Genomic DNA, 21,953 nt, shown 5'->3' on the forward strand with positions numbered 1-21,953 from the left:
TTGTTTGAAAAGAAGCCACCATACGGTCAGTGCTTTCTTGGCTCTCAATCTTTGACTCTTGCACAGCTGCTATATCTATATCATTATCCAAAAGGAGGCGACTGAGCTGGCATTGTCGCCTTCTCGCTCCCAGCCCTCTGACATTCAAAGTAGCTACGTGTAACGGCGAATTAAGCTTCAGAGTCATGTATTAGAAAGATGCGCCCGTACCCGCATGCTGCCTACCTTCATGGTTGCGTGGCCTCCGCTTCTGAAGAACAGCGGCGTATGTGTGCATGTAATGTCCTCCGAGCAGAACGTCGGGCTGCATCCAAACGAAGAACAAGCACCGTCTTTCATTTTTTTTCACACACGCCCCGCTTGGTTGCAGAAGGTTCCTGACGCTGGTCGGTAGGCAGCGGACCCACAAATCGTTCAGGACACCACAAAAACTACAGAGGCGGTTTCCCCGCCTGCCGCGTGTCGGCCGAGAAGTTCGGCTTCGGTCTTAACGTGGCTCTTCGGATGCCAGAAGTTTTCGGCGCTGGCTCACCACAAACACCGCCTGGCAGCTGAGTCTCTTCGACGCTTTCCTCATGCGGACGTTTCGCGGCAATTAAGACTGCTGTCTCCGGCCCAACCTCCATGGCATCAGTACAGGAAGGCTCAGTACTGAGATGGTCCTCAGCGTCAGAAAATTGCATTACGTCTTCTGACGCTTCCTTTGACGCGCTTTCATGGTCCTGGGATGGAACGTTCAAGACATGCCGAGTTTCATTCTTTTCATTTGAGACCGTTACCTTATTCTTTGTTAAAACCGTCATGGAAGGCGCGTCCTGTTTTGTTGACTGACCTCTAATGTCAGCAGCCTCCTCCGCATCCGCCTCGTCCATAATTAACTCGAACGAGTCTTCGATGGTCCCAGGTCCGGCAATGCTAGCGTAGGTTCGACCACACTGGCTGTCTTCATGCCCGAACCACCGACAGGTTCCGCAGCGAGGAACCCGGCACTCTTTGCGCATGTGACCAGTACTCCGGCAGCGTAGGCACAACGCGGGTCTGCCTGGCAAAATGACGAGCGCGAACTCCCCGCTAACATTCAACTGATGCGGCAGGTCGTCGAGCTTCATGCCAGCTTTCAGCTTCAGCGTGACGAGTCTAGTTGTAGAGCCCTTTTCTAGCATACCTTTAACACGCCAGCGCTCCCGGGAAACTTCCGACACCTTTCCGTACGGCGCAAATGCAGCACGAACATCTTCGTCTGGCACGTTGTGTAGTAGCCAGTGAAGTTTGAGTCGCACGTCCTGGTTCGCCGGGTCAATCATCAAGCAGCGACCGTTTTTCACAGACAGCTCACCTACACTTACAATCTTGTTGACGGCTTCAGTATCCTTGAGAGTGACGGCCCAGACATGGCTCATCCGATACGTCCCCATAGCGATAACATCGGGGATTAGCGAGTGTTGTGCTAAAGCATCCCGGAAAACTTCCACCCGGTACGGGCGGGCCCTGATATCGGCGTGCAAAAACGCGGTATTCAAAATAAACCGATCTGTTGGCAGTGCAGGCAAAACGACCTGGTAAGTATTGTCCTCTTCAGCAGTCCTGTTACCGCGGCCTGACATGGCTGCTGAAGCCGGTCCTGAGGAGGAGCCCTGCATCCTGCGTCCGTTCACTGGCGTGGCCGGAAGCAGAAATCCACTGAGCTATACCTCCAGCACAGAGAGCAAGGGCTCGAGCTGCTCCTATAAAGAACAAAAACAGCGCTAGCAGAAGAATAGAACAATCACGAAGGGGCGCCCGGGTTTGAACCGGGGACCTCTCGATCTGCAGTCGAATGCTCTACCACTGAGGTATACCCCCAGTCTTTTTTTTGTTGTTGCCTGCTTTGTCAAATACACTGCAAATATGACAGATAAAACGCGGTGACCATGCCGTGGTCAGCGTGAATGCTTAAAAACGTCTTAAAATGAACAAGTTCATCTAGGACCCCAATCCAGTCGGGAGGTTCTGGCAATGTACGGTAAATATCTCTTATGTACAGTGGTTTTCAAAAATACACGGCCCACGGCTTCAGTCCGCGGAGCGACTGGCGGGCAGCACCGCGGCGCTGCTGTCTCTGCCCGGCGCTCGGTGCGAGGGTGCCCATGTGACGACAGCTTTCTCCCTCCCTCGCGCGCTGTAAAGTAACACGCCTTCGGAACTCTATGTGCGGCACTCGTCCGTTTCGCCTTTCTTCCTATATGGTTCTGTCGCTGCCGCTCGCTACAAATGAGGGCGTCTGGACTCTGGATATTTACATCAGCGGTCTCGGCGCGGGTTTGCAAATACTGGCGCCCTGGTACCTTTCTCCAACATACGTTCATCGCCGTACGTGCATCGAGACGCAAAAAACGAGTGTCGTGCCTCTCTCTCGCCGCGCTGTTATCGGGCCTATGTCCACGGAGCGTTCAAATGCCGCGCTCTGCAGTGGCGAGACCTTGCTACTCAGTCTGCTTCTCTTGTGCAGTTGTGGCGAAACTCAGTATGACCTTTTTAGAAAAGTCTGCTCTCCTCAATGCAAACTCTTCGAAAGAAGAAATACGAAGTTTAATGGGAACAAATGTTCTACTATTGGTCATTTCGTCTAGTACAGTTGCACTTGACAAATCGGAGAGCTTAAACGTCTACTGTGAATTATGTCAGTGAGAATGAATTTGAACATTATGCTACATTTAATGATATATCACTGGATAGCTTGTCAAGTATGATATTACTGTACTAATTGTGGGTAATAATGAGTTGTCAATAATTTGTAATTTGCGAATAAATATTTCGCTATACCTTTAAGCCATAAATTGCTGAATAGCTATGCAGAGTATAATTGCGCGGGACTAGCTTATTGTATTTTTGAATTATTCATCGCTCTTTTGTTAATTGCAATTAAATATGAAATATGTTACACCATGAAGTCATGCATGGTTGGAAAACGTGTATGAAGTATTATAGCAAATAATGATTGGTAGGTGCTAAACTATTATTGCTAATTTGTTAATTGCGAATAAATATATATGTTGGAGTACTACTTCAAGTTACGTATTATTAAATAGCTTATATCGAGTATTAATGCACAGAACTAATTATAGGCGTTAATTATTTAGAGCTAATTTGGTAATTGCGAATAAATATATATGTTACACTAAAACCTCAAAATACGTATCATTAGGTAGCTTATGTCGAGTATTATTGCACAGAACTAATAATATGGGTTAATTATTTATCACTAGTTTGTTAATTGCGATTAAATATATAATACACTACAACCTCAGCTTATATATCACTTGATAGCATAAGTTGAGTATCATTGCAGAGATCGACTAGTAGGTGTTAATTAATTATTGCTTATTTGTTAATTGCGGTTAATTATACACGTTACGCTACAACCTGAATTAATATATCTTTGGATAGCATATGCCGAGTATTACTGCACAGAACTGATAATGGTTGTTACTTAATTATCGCTAAATTGTTAATTGCAATTAAACATTGAGTGCCATGCTAAATGTTCAAGTTATATAACTTTGAATAGCTTATGTTGTGCATAATTGTACCCCACTATCAAGAACGAAAAGTAAGAATTACAGTATCTTGCTCTGAATTAGGCTAAATTTGGTGTATTGTGGAGAACTGTATCTATGGCGATAACAAATTAGCGATAAATAATTAACCCATATTATTAGTTCTGTGCAGTAATACTCGACATAAGCTACCCAATGATATGTAACTTGAGGTTGTAGTGTAATATATATATATATATATATATATATATATATATATATATATATATATATATATATATATATATTACACTACAACCTCAAGTTACATATCATTGGGATATATATATATGGGAGGCGTTAATTAATTATGACTAATTTGTTAATTGCGAATAAATTATATATATATATATATATATATATATATATATATATATATATATAATTTATTCGCAATTAACAAATTAGTCATAATTAATATATATATATATATATATATATATATATATATATATATATATATATATATATATATATATATATATATATATAATTTATTCGCAATTAACAAATTAGTCATAATTAATTAACGCCTCCCATTATTTACCTGATATAATACCTTATACAAGTTTTCCAACCATGCATATTGCAGATTTAGTTATAACTAAAAAGAGGGCGATAATTATTTGAAAAGTACTATTAGCTAGTCCAGTGCAATTACTATCCAACAATTTATGACTTGAGGTGCAGCAAAATATTTATTCGCAATTTACAAATTAGAGTTAACTCATTAATACCAACAGTTAGTACAGCGTAATCATACTTGACGTAAGCTATCCAGTGATATATCATTAAATGTAGCATAATGTTGAAATTTATTCACACTGAGATAAATCACAGTAGATGTTTAAGATCTCCGATTTGTCCGGTACAAGTATACTAATGGTAGAGAACTTGTTCCCATAAACTGGGTATTTCTTCTTTCGAAGAGTTTGCATTGAGGAGAGCAATCTTTTCTAGAAAAGTCATACTAAGTTTCGCCACAACTGCACAAGAGAAGCGGACTGAGAAGCAAGATCTCGCCACTGCAGAGCGCGGCATCTCAACGCTTCGTGAACAAAGGTCCGCATAAAGGCGCGGCGAGAGAGCCACGGAACTCGTTTTTCGCATTTCGATGCATGCCTGCCTACGAACGTATGTTGGAGCAAGGTAGCAGGGCGCCAGTATTTGCAAACGCGCGCCAATCGCCCACGTGGTGAGCGCCAAGACCGGCGAGGCGAACACCCTTAGTGAGTGAGTGAGTGGAGATAAGGGAGGGGGATGTGTAGGTGGGGGTCCCTAGTCCAGGACTCCAGCGGCTGCCGCTGCTATCCGTGCCCGTGTCATGAGGGCTCGTTGGGCCTCTAGTCCAGAGCTGGATAGGGCAGCCTCCCACCCCTCAATTGTTGGCACTGTATTTGTGTCATCTGGAGGCCACAAATGCAAATATTGCGGGGAGAAGACAGACCTGTACCACATGGTGTGGACCTGCCCACACAATCCTCCAGATGACCCGAACATCCTACGAACATCCAGTGTCCAGACGCCCTCTTTCGTAGCGAGCGGCAGCGGCGCAACAAACGGACGAACCCCGCACATAGTGCTCAGAAGGCGTGTTACTTGACAGCGCGAAAGGGAGGGAGATAGCTATCGTCACATATGGCACCCTCGCGGCGAGCGCCGAGCAAAGATAGCAGCGCCGCGGTGCGGCTCGGCTGGCGCTCCACGTACCGAAGCCGTGGGCCGTGTATTTTTGAAAACCACTGTACATAATGCTTTCAGTGAAATTCTCCCTGACTGGACGGACGCTTACATCGGCGTGCCTAACAGCCATCCTTGTTCGCCATATGCTGTGGAGCCCCAGAACCATGATCAGGTGATAAGGAATGTCTCCATCGTTTACAATTGGTAGAAAACGGATTCCGTATGGTGTTATTGGTAGGTCTTTCTTTAGAGTCCTTTGCAAGATGTCCCAGTAGAAGACTGGATCCCAGCAATCAATAAATACATGATCTATTGTTTCATGGTTTCTTGCATAATATGCAGTTTGTTGTCCATGGAACGAATATTCCCTTTTCCTCTAACCAATTCTTAACTGGAAGCGTCCCTGTGCGAAGTTTAAAGAAGGTTTTAATGCTGGGCTTAATATTCATCTTTTTAACTCTCTTTAATAAATCATTTCCTGGGCCTCCGAAGCATATTGTTCGGTACCTGGGTGTTGGCAACATTGTATCCAGTAGGGCTCTGTACAGTTTTTTCCTTTGCACTGAACTTAAGTACTCAAGGGAAAATCGAGCCTTTAAGATTTGGAATGCAAGTACAACTTCTCGCCAAAACCCAGTTACTGCGCGTCCACCGTCATTGCATGATGAAACAATAAATTCAGGTAAGGCATTGCTTAAGTGCACTTGCATTACTGTGCGCAAAAAAGAGTCTTTCTGGTCCCGAAGAAAAATAAATCGCGACACGATCTGTCTTAGAAACAGGTGAGACAGGCCTAATCCACCATTACAAACAGCATGAAACAAATTCGTCCTCCTATTACGTTCCCAACTTGCCCCCCAAATGAAAACCGCGAACACTGAATTTTTTGCAGATTTGTGCGTTTCATGAACAAAAATTGGAGTACGAACCACACCTTGGATATTAAGAAAAGATTGCAGACAGTCGCGCGGGCAAACATGAACAAATTACGGACTTGCCAGCCTTGCGTCTTTTCCCTGACCCTTTCTGTCTCTTGACGCCAGATACTACTCGCTATCTTGATAGCGGTCAAGGGGCACACCTAGATACTTCGTAGGCAACGATGTCCATCGCATGTTTGCAAACGTTTCGGGTCTTTCGTTCCAGTTACCATGCCAAAAGCCAGCCGAATTTTCCCAGTTAATCTCACAGCCAGTTGCGGAGCAAAAACCGCCAGCAACCTCGACTGCCTCACTTACGCATTGCCGGTTCACACAGAAAATGGCTATATCATCCGCGTACGCAAGTACTTTCATTTCGGATGCTTGTAGCTTGAATCCACGGATTCTTTCATTATTAATCAGGCTTAAACAAAAGGGCTCTAGATACAAGGCAAATAGAAGAGGGGACAATGGACATCCTTGCCTCACTGACGATCGCACGGCTATTGCGTCAGTAAGACTTTTATTTACAATAATACGAGTAGAGAACTCCGCGTATGCTATTTTGACTCCAACAACGATAACACTTCCGATATTTACATGCTCTAAAATGGTGAAAAGGACGTCATGTGAAACGTTGTCAAATGCTTTTGACAATTCAAGCTGTATCATTGCTACATGTCTTCCGTCTGCATCGCAACACTCTAAAACGCATCTTGCAGTGTGTACATTCGTACATATAGTGCGGCCCTTAATGCCGCACGTTTGGTGTGGACCTACCAACTGTTTAACGAAACCTTGCACCCTCCTTGCCAATACTTTCGTAAACAATTTATAATCCACATTTGTGAGGCTTATAGGTCGATAGGACCCCACCGATAGAAGTTTTACTGCATCATCTGATTTAGGAATTAAGACAATATGTGAAGCTTTGAAAGATGGCGGCATTTGTTTAACATGGTATGCTTCCTTTATTACGCAGTACAATGCCCTGCTGGCTTCTGATTTGAATTTCTTGTAAAAAGCACCCCCTAATCCGTCAGGACCGGATGATTTTCCAGCGCTTATTTCTTCTATAGCCCGCTCAATTTCAAGTACACTGATTGGTTCTTCAAGCCTGGCTTTAACTTCATCCTCAAGCCTGGGCATGGTCTGCAAAAACTGACTTTCGAATTGTTCTTTCCTTTGCTTAGCCCGCCCAAGTAGCTCACTATAGTACTCTACAAACGCTTCTTTGATAACCTCGCATTCTGTTGCAACTTCGTTATGGTAAAGTATCTTTTAATTTTTTTTCCGCGTATCTTTTCTCGTCACCGAGTGAGCGCTTGTTCGGTGTCTCGCCAACCCATAATCGCTCTGCTCTTGCTCACACAATAGCTCCCCTATATCTTTCTTCATCGATAAGCTCAAGTTTATTCTTAACTTCTTTTCTGCTTCGTCCACACTCCAGGCGTCCCACTATCTAGGTTCAGCAACAAGTTGAGTTGACGGTGCAGATCTTTCTCGTTCTCTTTACTGACATGTCGCAAAATGGTTGCTCTTTCTATTGCTTTCATTTTTATATTGTTCTTAACACTTTCCCACTCACTTATCCAGTCCCCTGATTTTGTCGCAAACAGTGCGTTAAACATTTCCTTTACTGCGTTCACATAGCTCTCATCATCCAAAAGTTTAGAATTAAATTTCCAAAGCTCCCAGTTAAATTTGGATTGATTTTCCTTTGCTTCTATACAAAAAAAACTACTAGGCTGTGATCCGTAAAAGACACGTGCTTAACTTCATAACTTCGGCACAGAGGCGCGAGTTCTAGGAAAATGTATGCACAATCTAGCCTCGCATGGCTTCTATTTGGAAATGGGTGTACTGGCGTTGTCCACTAGGTGATAGAAGCCAACCAACGTCTTCTAGATGATACTCTATGGTTAACGTCCTTAATAAGTGTGCGCTAGGGTCATCCACAGGCTGAAGTTTTACGCGATCTTCAGGCATACATACACAATTGAAGTCACCCACCATAACAACACATCTTTCACCCTTCAAATGCTGTTCGAGCTGCTCGAAGAACAACCTACGCTCCCCTTCCTAATTAGGTGCATAGACGCATATCATACGCCATTTAAAATTACAGAAGGATACGTCAACAGCAATCAGGCGTCCAGAAGGGCACACAGTGACTGCCTCCTAGACAACGACCAGTCTGTTGCGAATAAAAAAACACACCTTGCCGAATTTCCAACAGCATGACACACACATACATTGTACCTATCTCTGAATGGTTGCACCATGCGGTCCGTTTGCTCTTCGCATTCTACCTTCGTTTCTTGTATAGCGACCAAGTCCAATTCGTTTTCAAGAAATAGCCGACTAACTTGATATTGCCGCCGCCTCGCTGTAATTCCGCGGACTTTTAAGGTGGCTACACATAACGCAGACTGGAGGTTTACTGCCATTTAATTGCAAAACAAAAGGACCACACAGCGCTTACCTCGGCAGTCTGGGAAGCAGTTGAGTATGTGCACTTGCTTTTTTGGTTGAGCCCGCAGCCCCTGCGAAGAGGCCTTGCCTCTCGGTCGAAGCACCTTGAAGGGTTTGTCAAGTTCCTTATGCACAAACTTCACAATCCCTCTTTGCTACGAGGGTGGTGTCCCGACCGTATCCCGGTCGAGGGAGATGTTTGGCCTAGGTCTGAAGCTAGGTCACCGTGGCATGACGGCTTTGGGGGGCGGGCCCTCGTTGTTAGTGTAGTCAAGGCCGTCTCCTGCTCCCACGCTATCCCCGTGCGTTCTTTGAGTTCACAGTTAATTCCATAAGCTCCCGCTGACTTGCATTGCCTGCAGCTGACGCTGCTCTTCGGTCACTACTAGACGCAGCCTTCGTAACTCCAGGTGGCTGCACGCCGTCTTGGGTGTGTTCGTCTCGCTGGCCCTCCGACAAGGTGCTCTCGGAGGACTTCTCAGCAGCCCCCGAAGGCGTCTTTACTTGTGCAGCAGGTGACTCGCTTTTCGTGTCACGGCTTGCGGCCTGCGTGGAGCCTTCAGAATTTTCGGAAGACGCGTTAGGGTATCGCGTGGACAATTCCAGCCTCCCTTTCGCTGCTTCCTCGGCGTCGGCTTCATCCATAATGAGGTCTGAAGCGTCCTCTTGTTGCAGTGGTCCAGTAACACTCGCGTAAGTTTTAACGCACATGTCCTCCTGATGACCAAAGCGCCTGCATCGGGCGCAACGAGAAACACGACACTCGCGTCTAATGTGCCCCGCAGTCCGGCACCGGAGACAAAGCGGAGCTCTGCCCGGCACTACCACCAGAGCCAACTCGCCTGCTACGCGGAGCTGGTGCGGGAGGTCGTCCACCGAAACTCCGGATTTCAGCTTGAGCCCAATTACTTTTGTCGTTGATGCTTTGTCCGCAAAGCCACTGACACGCCACTTTTCCTTCGAAATGTCCGTTAGCTTCCCAAAAGGTGCCAGGGCACGTCGTCGTCATGGACACCGTAGACAAGCCAGTGCAACTTTAGCCTCACGTCCTGGTTCATTGGATCGATGATGACGCATCGTCGTTCCTTCACCTTGAAATCACGCAAGGCCAACATTTTCTTCATCCCGTCTCCGCTCTTGAATGTAAGCGCCCAGACGTGATTCATCTGGTATGCCCCCAAGGCAATCACCTCGGGGAGCCTATCCAGACTATCCAACGAATCACGGAGGTCTTCCACGCGATGCGGCTGACATCTCACATCAGCATGCAGAAAAACAGTATTTAAAACATTCCGACCTGATGGCAGTTGAGGCAAAATGACTTGGTAATCCTGGTCCAGTAAGTCCGCAATCCTGTTTCCGCGATCCAGCTGGGCCGCTGTTACCGCTCCGTCGGAGCACATGATAGCACGTCCGTTCGCCTCGGCGGCCTGAAGTAGAACTCCCTGAGCTATACCCCCAGCACAGAGAGCAAGGGCTCGAGCTGCTCCTATAAAGAACAAAAACAGCGCTAGCAGAAGAATGAAACAATCGTGAAGGGGGCACCCGGGTTTGAACCGGGGACCTCTCGATCTGCAGTCGAATGCTCTGCCACTGAGCTGTACCCCCTTTTTTTTTTCTTTATTGCCGTGAAACACAAAACAAAAATACACATGACAAAACACGTCAAATACACTTGAGCTAATGCGTACGTGGCTAAAATCTTTTCAAGTGCACTAACTCATCAAACAGACAATGCCATTGTAGTGGATACTGCTGCATGCTGAACGTTTCGCGTATATACACCGCAATTTCAATGAAGTTTTCACGTGCAGATCGTGTATCTATATCTGCATGACGCACCTGCATTCGTGTTTTCCACAAACTATGGAGGCCAAGGAGCATAATTAAAGCATAACGTGCATCATCGTTCTGCACTAGTAGGAATCTGATACCGTACGGAGTTAAGTGAAGTTCCTTTTTAATTGTCCTTTGGAGGACGTCCCATAGAGAGACAGCATCCTAACACTGTAAGAAAACGTGCTCAATTGTTTCCGGTTTTTTGCACAACAGGCAATTTGTTGTCCATGGGACGAAGACACCTTTATCATTCAGCCAGGTTTTAACAGGGAGCGTATTAGAGTAAAGTTTGAAAAGGAACGTTTTAGCAGATGGCCTCACGGGCATCTTCTTAATTCTTTGCAAAACGTCCTGCCCTGGGCCTCCACAGTGTAATGCCCAGTACAAAGACACAGGCAGCATCACGTCATTGAGATCTTTATAGTTTTTTCTCTGGGAACATTGTAAAGGTAATTAAAAAAAAAAACCGCACTTCCAGCAACTTGCACGAAAAAACAACCTCGCGCAGGTAGCCAGTCACTGTACCAGGCATGTTTTCACATGACACAATCCATCCAGAGAGCAGCCTCTGCAATCGCACTTGCATCACAGTTCTTATAAAGGTATCTTTTAGATCACGGAGGAATATAAATCGCGAAACCACCTGACGCAAGAACAAATGGGCAAGGCCAAGCCCGCCCCTTTTAACACAAATAAACAAATTCGTCCGGGCGGTTTTTTCCCATGTGGATGCCCAAATAAAAACAGCAAAAACGCGGTGCATTTTCTGAATTGAGGTTCGTGAGACACACAACACATTTATGAGGTACCACAGCCTCGAAAGCAGAAAAACATTGCAAATAGAAGCGCGCGAAGACATTGAGAGTTGCCTTCCTTGCCATGCACCCGCTTTTTCTTTCGCTCTGGATGTTTCTTCCATCCAGTGCACGTTGGGATCTCGATAACAATCTAAAGGCACATCTAGATATCTAGTTGGTAGAGCAGACCATCGCAGCTTACAGAAGAAATCAGCTGCCACGTCCCAATCACCGTGGCAAAACCCAGAGCTTTTCTCCCAATTGACCTTACATCCGGTTTGATCACAAAATGTTTGAACGACACCCGTGACTTCACAGATGCTCTTTCTGGTTGCACAAAACACTGCAATGTCATCAGCGTATGCAAGCATTTTCACGTGTGCTGAATGCAGCTTGAACCCTAAGATGCGATCGCTATCAATGATAGCCAAGCAAAGTGGCTCTAAATACAGTGCAAAAAGCAGGGGTGAGAGCGGACAGCCTTGCCTTACTGATGGGCGTACTGCGATGCTGTCAGTGAGTTCGCCATTCACTATAACACGGGTGGTGCAGTTCGCATTAGCCAATTTACCGCCCTCCACTATGACTTCACCAAGGTTAGAATGCTCCAAAATGGAAAAAAGAATTTCCTGAGAAACACGGTCAAAGGCTTCCGCCAAATCTAATTGCATCATGGCTATCTGACCACAGAGTGCATCAGCCCATTCTAATACGGTACTTGCGACATGTATATTCGTGGCAATGGATCGAACCGATGCCGCAGGTTTGATGAGGCCCAACCAAGTTTTTTATTATGCTTTGCAGTCTTTTTGCTAAAACCTTCATGTACACCTTTAGTCAACATTGGTGAGGCTTATCGGTCGATATGACCCCACCAACTGTCGTTTCTCCGCATCCTCTGTCTTGGGTATTAGAACAATGTGCGATGTAGAGAAAGACAATTGGAACAGCATTACGTTCGTAAGCTTCAGTGATTACATCAAGCATAAACTGAGCCGCATAGTGCTGAAACACTTTTAAAGAAGACAGCGCTTAGACCATCTGGCCCAGAGGCTTTCCTAGGTGTCAGGTCATCTATTGCAGATTCTATCTCCTATAACGTTATCGGTGTTTCTAGGCCCGCTTTACTTTCGTCATCCAGTGCAGTCATCAGTCTTAGAAAGTCTGTTTGAAAGCCGCCTACAGTCTCAAGCTTAGCGCTAAGCGGTTCTTCGAAGTGCTCTGCTACCGCATGCTGAATATCTTTAGCATCTTCGGTGATATGGCCACCATACCTGATACTCCTAATTTCTTTCTGGCAGGCGTATCTTTTCTCGTCTGCTAGGGCTCGCTTTGTCGGCACTTCTAAAGCCCAAACTTTTTCAGCCCCTGCACGTATGACAGCCGCTGTGTATCTTTCGCTGTCGATTGTTTCCAGCTCACTTTTAAGCTCTCGTATTTTACTGGCGAAATGCCCTGCCACAGTACTTTCCATGCTCAAAAAAAAATCAAGTTGTTCATTCAGTTCTTTTTCTTTCTCTTTCTCTTTATGCCGCACCTTACTACTCTTTTCTATGGCTTTCAATTTGACCCACTCTTTGATGCTGTCCCATTCCGCTGCAAAACTTACTGGTCGCATAACAAGACTCTTTTCAAACTCGGTCTTAACTTCAGTAAGGAACTCTCCATCGGCAAGAACTTTGGCGTTCAGTTTTCATACGTACCAGTTAAATCGCGATTTCTTTCCTTTGCGACCAAACACTGCACTCACGAGACAATGATCGCTGAAAGACACAGGTTTGACCTCATATGCAGTACATAGGGAAACAAGATCTACCGAGGCATACACCCTGCCCAATCTAGCATGGCTATCTCGCTGAAAGTGCGTGAACCCTGGCTGGTTTCCAGTGGAGAACACACTACCAACATCCTCAAGGCTATACTTATGCACAAGTGCATTCAACAGCTCGGAGCTTCTGTATCTTCGAGGTTTACACTTGGCCGCTCGGTTCACAGCAGCGCACACACAGTTCTAGTCACCAAGTACAAGCAAGATTTTGTCGACCTTCAACCACAACTCAATAGACTCAAAAAACAATTCACGCTCACATCCTGAATTGGGAGCATACACACACACAACACGCCAGCATAAATTAGAGTAGGTAAAATCGGTAACCAAAAGCCGACCGCTTGGACAGGCAAAAACGGACTCTACGCTTACTCCCAGCGTGTTACGTATAAATAAAAGGGATCCACCCGATACACCAACAGAATGGCATACACACACATAAAAGTTTGTTTGAAAAGAAGCCACCATACGGTCAGTGCTTTCTTGGCTCTCAATCTTTGACTCTTGCACAGCTGCTATATCTATATCATTATCTAAAAGGAGGCGACTGAGCTGGCATTGTCGCCTTCTCGCTCCCAGTCCTCTGACATTCAAAGTAGCTACGTGTAAAGGCGAATTAAGCTTGAGAGTCATGTATTAGAGAGAGACGCCCGTACCCGCATGGTGCCTACCTTCATGGTTGCGTGGCCTCTGCTTCTGACGAACAGCGGCGTATGTATGCATGTAATGTCCTCCCAACAGAATGTCGGGATGCATTCAAACGAAGTCCAAGCACATTGTTTCATTTTTGCTCACACACGCACCACTTGGTTGCAGAAGGTTCCTGACGCTGGTCAGTAGGCAGCCGACCCACAAATCGTTGAGGACACCACAAAAACTACGGAGGCGGTTTCCCCGCCTGCCGCGTGTCGACCGAGAAGTTCGGCTTCGGTCTTAACGTGGCTCTTCGGATGCCAGAAGTTTTCGGCGGCGGCTCACCACAAACACCGCCTGGCAGCTGAGTCTCCTCGACGCTTTCCTCATGCGGACGTTTCGCTGCAATTAAGGCTGCTGTCTCCGGCCCAACCTCCATGGCATCAGTACAGGAAGGCTCAGTACTGACATGATCCTCAGCGTCAGAAAATTTGGTTACGTCTTCTGACGCTTCCTTTGACGCGCTTTCATAGCCCTGGGATGTAACGTTCAAGACATGCCGAGTTTCATTCTTTTCATTTGAGACCGTCACCTTATTCTTTGTTAAAACCGTGATGGAAGGCGCGTCCTGTTTCGTTGACTGACCTCTAATGTCAGCAGCCTCCTCCGCATCCGCCTCGTCCATAATTAACTCGGACGAGTCTTCGATGGTCCCATGTCCAGCAGTGCTAGCGTAGGTACGAGCACACTGGCTGTCTTCATGCCCGAACCGTCGACAGGTTCCGCAGCGAGGAACCCGGCACTCTTTGCGGATGCGACCAGTACTCCGGCAGCGTAGACACAACGTGGGTCTGTCTGGCACAATGACGAGCGCGAGCTCACCACTAACATTCAACCGATGCGGCAGGTTGTCGAGCTTCACGCCAGCTTTCAGCTTCAGCGTGACGAGTCTAGTTGTAGAGCCCTTTTCTAGCATACCTTTAACACGCCAGCGCTCCCGGGAAACTTCTGACACCTTTCCGTATGGCGCAAATGCAGCACGAACATCTTCGTCTGGCACGTTGTGTATTAGCCAGTGAAGTTTGAGTCGCACGTCCTGGTTCGCCGGGTCTATCACCAAGCAGCGACCGTTTTTCACAGACAGCTCACCTACACTGACAATCTTGTTGACGGCTTCAGTATCATTGAGAGTGACGGCCCAGACGTGGCTCATCCGATACGCCCCCATAGCTATAATATCGGGGATTACCGATTTTTGTGCTAAAGCATCCCGGAAATCTTCCACCCGGTACGGGCGGGCCCTGATATCGGCGTGCAAAAAAACTGTATTGAAAACAAACCGACCTGTTGGAAGTGCAGGCAAAACGACCTGGTAACTGTTGTCCTGTTCAGCAGTCGTGTTACCGCGGCCTGACATGGCCGCTGAAGCCGCTCTTGAGGAGCCTTGCATCCTTCGTCCGTTCACTGCCGTGGCCGGAAGCAGAATCCCCCACTGAGCTATATCCCCAGCACATAGAGCAAGGGCTCGAGCTGCTACTATAAAGAGCACAAACAGCGTTAGCAGAAGAATAAAACAATCGCGAAGGGGGCACCCGGGTTTGAACCGGGGACCTCTCGATCTGCAGTCGAGTGCTCTACCACTGAGCTATACCCCCAGCACATAGAACAAGGGCTCGAGCTGCTACTATAAAGAGCACAAACAGCGTTAGCAGAAGAATAAAACAATCGCGAAGGGGGCACCCGGGTTTGAACCGGGGACCTCTCGATCTGCAGTCGAGTGCTCTACCACTGAGCTATACCCCCAGCACATAGAACAAGGGCTCGAGCTGCTACTATAAAGAGCACAAACAGCGTTAGCAGAAGAATAAAACAATCGCGAAGGGGGCACCCGGGTTTGAACCGGGGACCTCTCGATCTGCAGTCGAGTGCTCTACCACTGAGCTATACCCCCAGCACATAGAACAAGGGCTCGAGCTGCTACTATAAAGAGCACAAACAGCGTTAGCAGAAGAATAAAACAATCGCGAAGGGGGCACCCGGGTTTGAACCGGGGACCTCTCGATCTGCAGTCGAGTGCTCTACCACTGAGCCATACCCCCAGCACATAGAACAAGGGCTCGAGCTGCTACTATAAAGAGCACAAACAGCGTTAGCAGAAGAATAAAACAATCGCGAAGGGGGCACCCGGGTTTGAAACGAGGACCTCTCGATCTGCAGTCGAGTGCTCTACCACTGAGCTATACCCCCAGCACATAGAACAAGGGCTCGAGCTGCTACTATAAAGAGCACAAACAGCGTTAGCAGAAGAATAAAACAATCGCGAAGGGGGCACCCGGGTTTGAACCGGGGACCTCTCGATCTGCAGTCGAGTGCTCTACCACTGAGCTATACCCCCAGCACATAGAACAAGGGCTCGAGCTGCTACTATAAAGAGCACAAACAGCGTTAGCAGAAGAATAAAACAATCGCGAAGGGGGCACCCGGGTTTGAACCGGGGACCTCTCGATCTGCAGTCGAATGCTCTACCACTGAGCTATACCCCCTTTTTTTTTTTTTTTCTTTATTGCCTGGCTTTGACACAAATACACCGCACTGGAACTCAAAACAACAGGAGAAAAAGGAATAATATATGTACACAAAGGTAGCTAGCGTTGCCTAACACCCACTGAGGGGCAGGCATTGTCACGTTTAAAATTCCTTGAGCACCGTCAAAGGTTCCAGCTTTGACAGCCACTCAGGAGCACATGGTTGCAATTTAAGCACGTCGAGCCATCGCTGCACACTTTCACGGAAATACATGCGGGCTGGCCGTGCATCTGGATCGCAGTGATAACCAGCCATTCGTGCGCGCCATATACTGTGGAGGCACATTAACATAACCTGGTCTAACGGCATATCATCGTGGTTATCCAATGGCAAGTACCTAATGCCATGGGAATCAAGTGGCAACTGTTTTTTTATTGTCCTTTGCAGAACATCCCACAAATATACCCCCTCCCAGCAATGCAAAAACACGTGATCTATTGTCTCTGGTTGTTTGCAGATGAGACATTGGGCCCCCCACGGTAGGAACATACCCTTCTCCTCCATAAATGATTTTACACTCAAAGTACCGGTATGCAGCATAAAGAAAAACGTTTTAGCTCCCGGAGCAACTTGCATTTTCTTTACGCGTTTTAGTACATTACTTCCTGTGCCTCCATAGTATAAAGCTCGGTACAAGGGCACCGGGAACACCACTTCACAAACATCCTTGTATAATGTTCTCCTGTTAACATTACTTAAATACTCTTTCGAAAAACGTGCGCCTAAGAATTTCACACTCAAAACAATTTCCCTAAAGAAGCCAAACAGAGAACCAGGCATACATTGAGTATACACTACGAAATCAGGCAACGCTCGACCAAGTCTCTGTTGACACACTGTGCGCAGGAATGGATCACTGGCATCCCTAAAAAACATAAACCGGTTGACAATCTGTCGCACAAACAAATGACCCAGACCAAGCCCCCCATGCTTCACCTGCCGGAACAAATTTGTCCGACTGCACCTCTCCCAACTCGAGGCCCAAACAAACACCGCAAAAACTCGATGCAATTTTTGCACATTTACACGGGAGCAATGCAACACTTGCATAACATACCATAACTTACTAATTAAAAACAGGTTGCAAACTGCGGCTCTTGCAAATATTGATAATTGAGCGCTTTTCCATTTCTCCGCTTTTTCACTGGTTTCTTTGACCTGCTCTCGCCAGTATGGCTCGCTTTCCTTGTAAAATTTCAAGGGCACACCCAAGTACTTTGCAGGCGTTGTAACCCACGACACATTAGCGAAAGTGTCGGGGGTCAGCTGCCATTCTCCGTGCCAAAATCCCAGGCACTTACCCCAGTTAACTTTACTCCCTGTGACTTTGCTAAAATTTTTTACCACATCCACTGTCCTCTTTATACTCTCCTTATTTACACAAAAAACCGCAACGTCGTCTGCGTAAGCCAACAATTTGACTTCTGACTCCTGCAGTCGAAAACCATCAATGTCATTGTTTTGTAGGATGCTTAAACACAACGTTTCAATATAAATGCCGAACAAAAGAGGGCTGAGGGGGCAACCTTGGCGCACCGAACGTCGTACGTTGATGGGGGCCCCCAGTGACTTATTGACAATTAATCTCGTAGTGCAGTTACGGTACGCCAAAGCCACTCCCTCTCGAATAACAGAGCCGACATTAACATAGTCTAATATACTTAACAGAATAGTATGTGCCACACAATCAAAAGCTTTCTCCAAGTCCAACTGCAGTAACGCAACACATGCATGAGTTGCATCGCAGCATTCGAGCACACTTCGCGCTTTGTGAATGTTCTGAAAGATAGATCGCCCTTTGATACCGCACGTTTGGTGAGGGCCCACTAGTTCGCATATAACCGTTTGTAGTCTGCCAGCAAGCACCTTCATATAAATCTTGTAATCAACGTTTGTCAGAGCAATGGGCCTGTAAGACGACAACTGCCTAAGCTTATCTGGTTGGTCAGTTTTCGGAATAAGTACTGTGTGCGACGATCCGAAAGACGCAGGCAGTGCCTTCAGTTCATACGCTTCATTAAATAAGGCACACAACAAAGGTGATAGCTGTTCCTTGAACGCTTTATAAAAAGCCGCACTCAGGCCATCAGGCCCGGGTGATTTCCCTGGGTTTAAATTTTCTATTGCCTGCTGCACTTCTTTTTCGCTTATTGGCCGCTCCAGTCTTTCTTTTTGTTCCTCGTCAATTTTTGGCATCGCGTCAAGAAAGGATTCTTTAAAACGGTCCAAATAAACCTCTCGGGACGAAAATAGATCTTCATAATACTCCCGGAAAGCTTTCGCGATTCCTTCGTTATCAGTTTCTGTGCGTCCTGCCCAATCTACCTCTGCCACGTGATTTCGCCTTGCATTTGCTTTTTCTATTCCCAACGATCTTTTTGTCGGCGTCTCATCCATGGCCAATTTTTCCGCTCTTGCACGCACTAACGCTCCTTGGTATCTGTCTTCTTCTATCAAGTTAATCTGTTCTTTTATTTTTCGAATATCCTCTATCCATCTGCCGGGTGCCTTACATTCCTGTTCGTGTAGTTTTGCGAGCAAAGCCTTAAGCTGGGTTTCTGTAATTTTCTTCTCGTACACCAGGCAACTGGATCTGTCAATGGCTTTAATTTTAATCTGTTCCTTGCACAACTCCCACTGTTTCCAGATTTCGAGCCAAGTCCCTGGCCTCACTTTAATCAATTCATTCAATACCACGCGTCTAAAGGCATCATCCTTAAGCAAGTTGTTGTTGAATTTCCATAACTCCCAGCTAAATGCATTGCTCCGTTTTTTGGTGCCGAATAAGCATTGCACCAAACAGTGATCCGTGAATGTCATAGGCACCACTCGGTATTCATTGCATGAATGAATCAAATCCAGCGACGCGTAAATTCTGTCCAGACGCGCGTGGCTAGAACCTTGGAAGTGCGTGTACTGAACGGCACGCGGTCCTTCCAAGCAATCAGCCACATCCTCCATATTCCATTCGCTTATTACCTGGCATAACATTTTAGTGCTCTTGTCTCTGAATCCGCGTGTGCTGGTTTTGTCTCGAGCATTCAGTACACAGTTAAAATCGCCCAGCAATACTACCTGCCTTTCCGTACTTAACTGCTGCATAACATTCTCGAAAAACACTGTTCTTTCCTCCACACAGTTAGGAGCGTACACACAAATAATGCGCCACTCAACACCGCTGTATACACAATCAGCCACTACACACCGTCCAGAAGAGCATGAGGAGTAGCCCTTTACAACCAGACCAGGCAGCTTTTTGACGAACAATACACACCCGGCCGATGTCCCAACTGCGTGGCTAACAATGGCGTAAAATCTAGCCGTGAAACGTCGCACCATGCTCCCGGTCTCTTCCTCCCCATCAACCTTAGTTTCTTGCACGGCAAGCACGTCAATATCGTGGTCAGTTAAGAGCCGGTGCACCTGGCTCTGCTTCTTTTTGCCTGCCAATCCCCTGACGTTTAACGTGGCTACTCTTAAGGTGGTTTCGGGCGCCATTTTCATCAAGGGTGAAGAGACCGAAAGCATGGTGCTTACCTCTCCCGTCTAGCGCGTTGCTAGACGCCGTCGTTGGATCCATCCCCGTCCGGTGCGAGCGGCTGACCCGGCAGCGGGGGCACTTTATCCGCTGCCCGTCTCTCTGATGATATGTTTGGCCGCGGACGTAGCGTGGACCGCCGGGATTGCCCCGTTTTTGCTGGTGGCTCGTCGACGCTGGGGGCTGACACCTGGTTACCTTCAGGTTCGGACTGTGTGTGGGATCGCTTGGCTGGGGCTGGGACGCTTGGCTTACGAACAGCACTGGTGTCCGAGTGGTCCTCCCCATTATCCTGTTCCATACCATTTGCCGGCTCGAGTGCCGTGCCTTCCTCATTGATAGTGAGCTCAGGTGCAGAGTCCGCTCTCCCCACATCCCTCGCAGCATTGCCGCTTTCTGCCGAGTCCACCGATGAATCCGTCTCCCGTGTCTTCGTTCGAACCTCTCCGGCACCCTTCGCCGCCTCCTCCGCCTCGACCACGTCCATTGTGAGCTCCGCCGACCGTTCCGCAGTTCCATGTCCCGCGGCCGAAGCGTACGAAAGCACACAGGCAGCCTCGTCATGTCCGTAGCGTCTACACTTTGGACAACGCGGTACCTTACATTCACGTCGAACGTGACCGGTACCGCGGCAGCGCAGGCACTGCATCGCTCGCCCAGGCACCACGACAAGGGCTAGCTCTCCGGCAACTCGCAGCTGGTGAGGCAAGTCGTCGACCTTAATGCCGGGTTTCAATTTGAGGAGCACAGTCCTCGTGGTGGACCCCTTCTCCTTGACGCCTTGAACTCTCCACCTTTCCCGGGTCACCTCGGTCACATTCCCAAACGCAGCAAAAGCCGTCCGGATGTCGTCGTCTGCCACACCGTGCAACATCCAGTGAAGTCGCAGCTTCACCTGTTGGTCTTCGGGATCAATAATGAGGCAACGGCGTCCCTTAACTTCGATTTCCTTGAAAGCCGCCAATTTCTTCGTTGCTTCGGTGCTGCTTAACGTGACCGCCCAAACATGGTTGATCTGATACGCCCCCAACGCCACAACGTCGGGGAGCGCACCAGCCTTGACCAGGGCGTCGCGGAAATCCTCGACCCTGTATGGCCTGACTCGCACATCACCGTGCAAAAAAAGCGTGTTAAAAACAACGCGTCCGGTGGGCAAAGTTGGCAGAATAATCTGATACTCGGTATCGTCCATGTCGTCGAGCCTGTTTCCGCGGCTGGAAAGGGCCGCTATCGCCGCTCCGCTGGAGCACATGATCCTGCGACCGTTCACTACGGTGTCCGGAAGTAGAATGCTGAGCAGCTCGAGCCCTTGTTCTATGTGCTGAGCTATACCCCCAGCACATAGAACAAGGGCTCGAGCTGCTACTATAAAGAACACAAACAGCGTTAGCAGAAGAATAAAACAATCGCGAAGGGGGCACCCGGGTTTGAAACGGGGACCTCTCGATCTGCAGTCGAGTGCTCTACCACTGAGCTATACCCCTTTTTTTTTTTTTTCCTTTATTGCCGTGAAACACAAAACAAAAATACACATGATAAAAAACGTCAACTACACTTGAGCTAACGCGTAAGTGGCTAAAATCTTTTCAAGTGCACTAACTCATCAAAGAGACAATGCCATTGTGGCGGATCCTGCTGCCTCATGAAAGTTTCACGTATATAAACAGCACTTTCAATAAAGTTTTCACGCGAAGATCGTGTATCTATATCTGCATGACGCACCTGCATTCGTGTTTTCCACAAACTATGGAGGCCAAGAAGCATAATTAAATCATAAGGTGCATCATCGTTCTGCACTGGTAGAAATCTTATACCGTAAGGAGTTAATGGAAGCTCCTTTTTAATTGTCCTTTGGAGGACGTCCCATAGAAATACAGCATCCCAACACTGTAAGAAAACGTGTTCAATTGTTTCCGGTTTTTTGCACAACAGGCAATTTGTTGTCCATGGGACAAAGATACCTTTTTCATTCAGCCAGGTTTTAACAGGGAGCGTATTAGAGTGAAGTTTGAAAAGGAATGTTTTAGCTGATGGCCTCACGGGCATCTTCTTAACTCTTTTCAAAACGTCCTGCCCTGG

At 47.1% G+C, this 21,953-nt stretch overlaps 10 non-coding genes across 10 annotated transcripts; all 10 read right to left on the reverse strand.

Moving 5' to 3' along the window:
* Positions 1-1,770: 1,770 nt before the first annotated feature.
* TRNAC-GCA (transfer RNA cysteine (anticodon GCA)) lies at positions 1,771-1,842 on the reverse strand. Its single transcript has one exon. It is a non-coding gene; the product is annotated as a tRNA-Cys (tRNA).
* Positions 1,843-10,189: 8,347 nt separating this feature from the next.
* Positions 10,190-10,261, reverse strand: TRNAC-GCA (transfer RNA cysteine (anticodon GCA)). The gene has a single exon. It is a non-coding gene; the product is annotated as a tRNA-Cys (tRNA).
* A 5,072-nt stretch (positions 10,262-15,333) lies between these two features.
* On the reverse strand, positions 15,334-15,405 carry TRNAC-GCA (transfer RNA cysteine (anticodon GCA)). Its single transcript has one exon. It is a non-coding gene; the product is annotated as a tRNA-Cys (tRNA).
* Positions 15,406-15,481: 76 nt separating this feature from the next.
* Positions 15,482-15,553, reverse strand: TRNAC-GCA (transfer RNA cysteine (anticodon GCA)). Its single transcript has one exon. It is a non-coding gene; the product is annotated as a tRNA-Cys (tRNA).
* Positions 15,554-15,629: 76 nt separating this feature from the next.
* Positions 15,630-15,701, reverse strand: TRNAC-GCA (transfer RNA cysteine (anticodon GCA)). The gene has a single exon. It is a non-coding gene; the product is annotated as a tRNA-Cys (tRNA).
* Positions 15,702-15,777: 76 nt separating this feature from the next.
* On the reverse strand, positions 15,778-15,849 carry TRNAC-GCA (transfer RNA cysteine (anticodon GCA)). The gene has a single exon. It is a non-coding gene; the product is annotated as a tRNA-Cys (tRNA).
* Positions 15,850-15,925: 76 nt separating this feature from the next.
* Positions 15,926-15,997, reverse strand: TRNAC-GCA (transfer RNA cysteine (anticodon GCA)). Its single transcript has one exon. It is a non-coding gene; the product is annotated as a tRNA-Cys (tRNA).
* Positions 15,998-16,073: 76 nt separating this feature from the next.
* On the reverse strand, positions 16,074-16,145 carry TRNAC-GCA (transfer RNA cysteine (anticodon GCA)). Its single transcript has one exon. It is a non-coding gene; the product is annotated as a tRNA-Cys (tRNA).
* A 76-nt stretch (positions 16,146-16,221) lies between these two features.
* On the reverse strand, positions 16,222-16,293 carry TRNAC-GCA (transfer RNA cysteine (anticodon GCA)). The gene has a single exon. It is a non-coding gene; the product is annotated as a tRNA-Cys (tRNA).
* A 4,993-nt stretch (positions 16,294-21,286) lies between these two features.
* Positions 21,287-21,358, reverse strand: TRNAC-GCA (transfer RNA cysteine (anticodon GCA)). Its single transcript has one exon. It is a non-coding gene; the product is annotated as a tRNA-Cys (tRNA).
* Positions 21,359-21,953: the final 595 nt, after the last annotated feature.

Source organism: Amblyomma maculatum, chromosome 1, assembly GCF_055883805.1.
Source record: "Amblyomma maculatum isolate TAMU_Amacu chromosome 1, ASM5588380v1, whole genome shotgun sequence".
NCBI lineage: Eukaryota > Metazoa > Arthropoda > Arachnida > Ixodida > Ixodidae > Amblyomma > Amblyomma maculatum.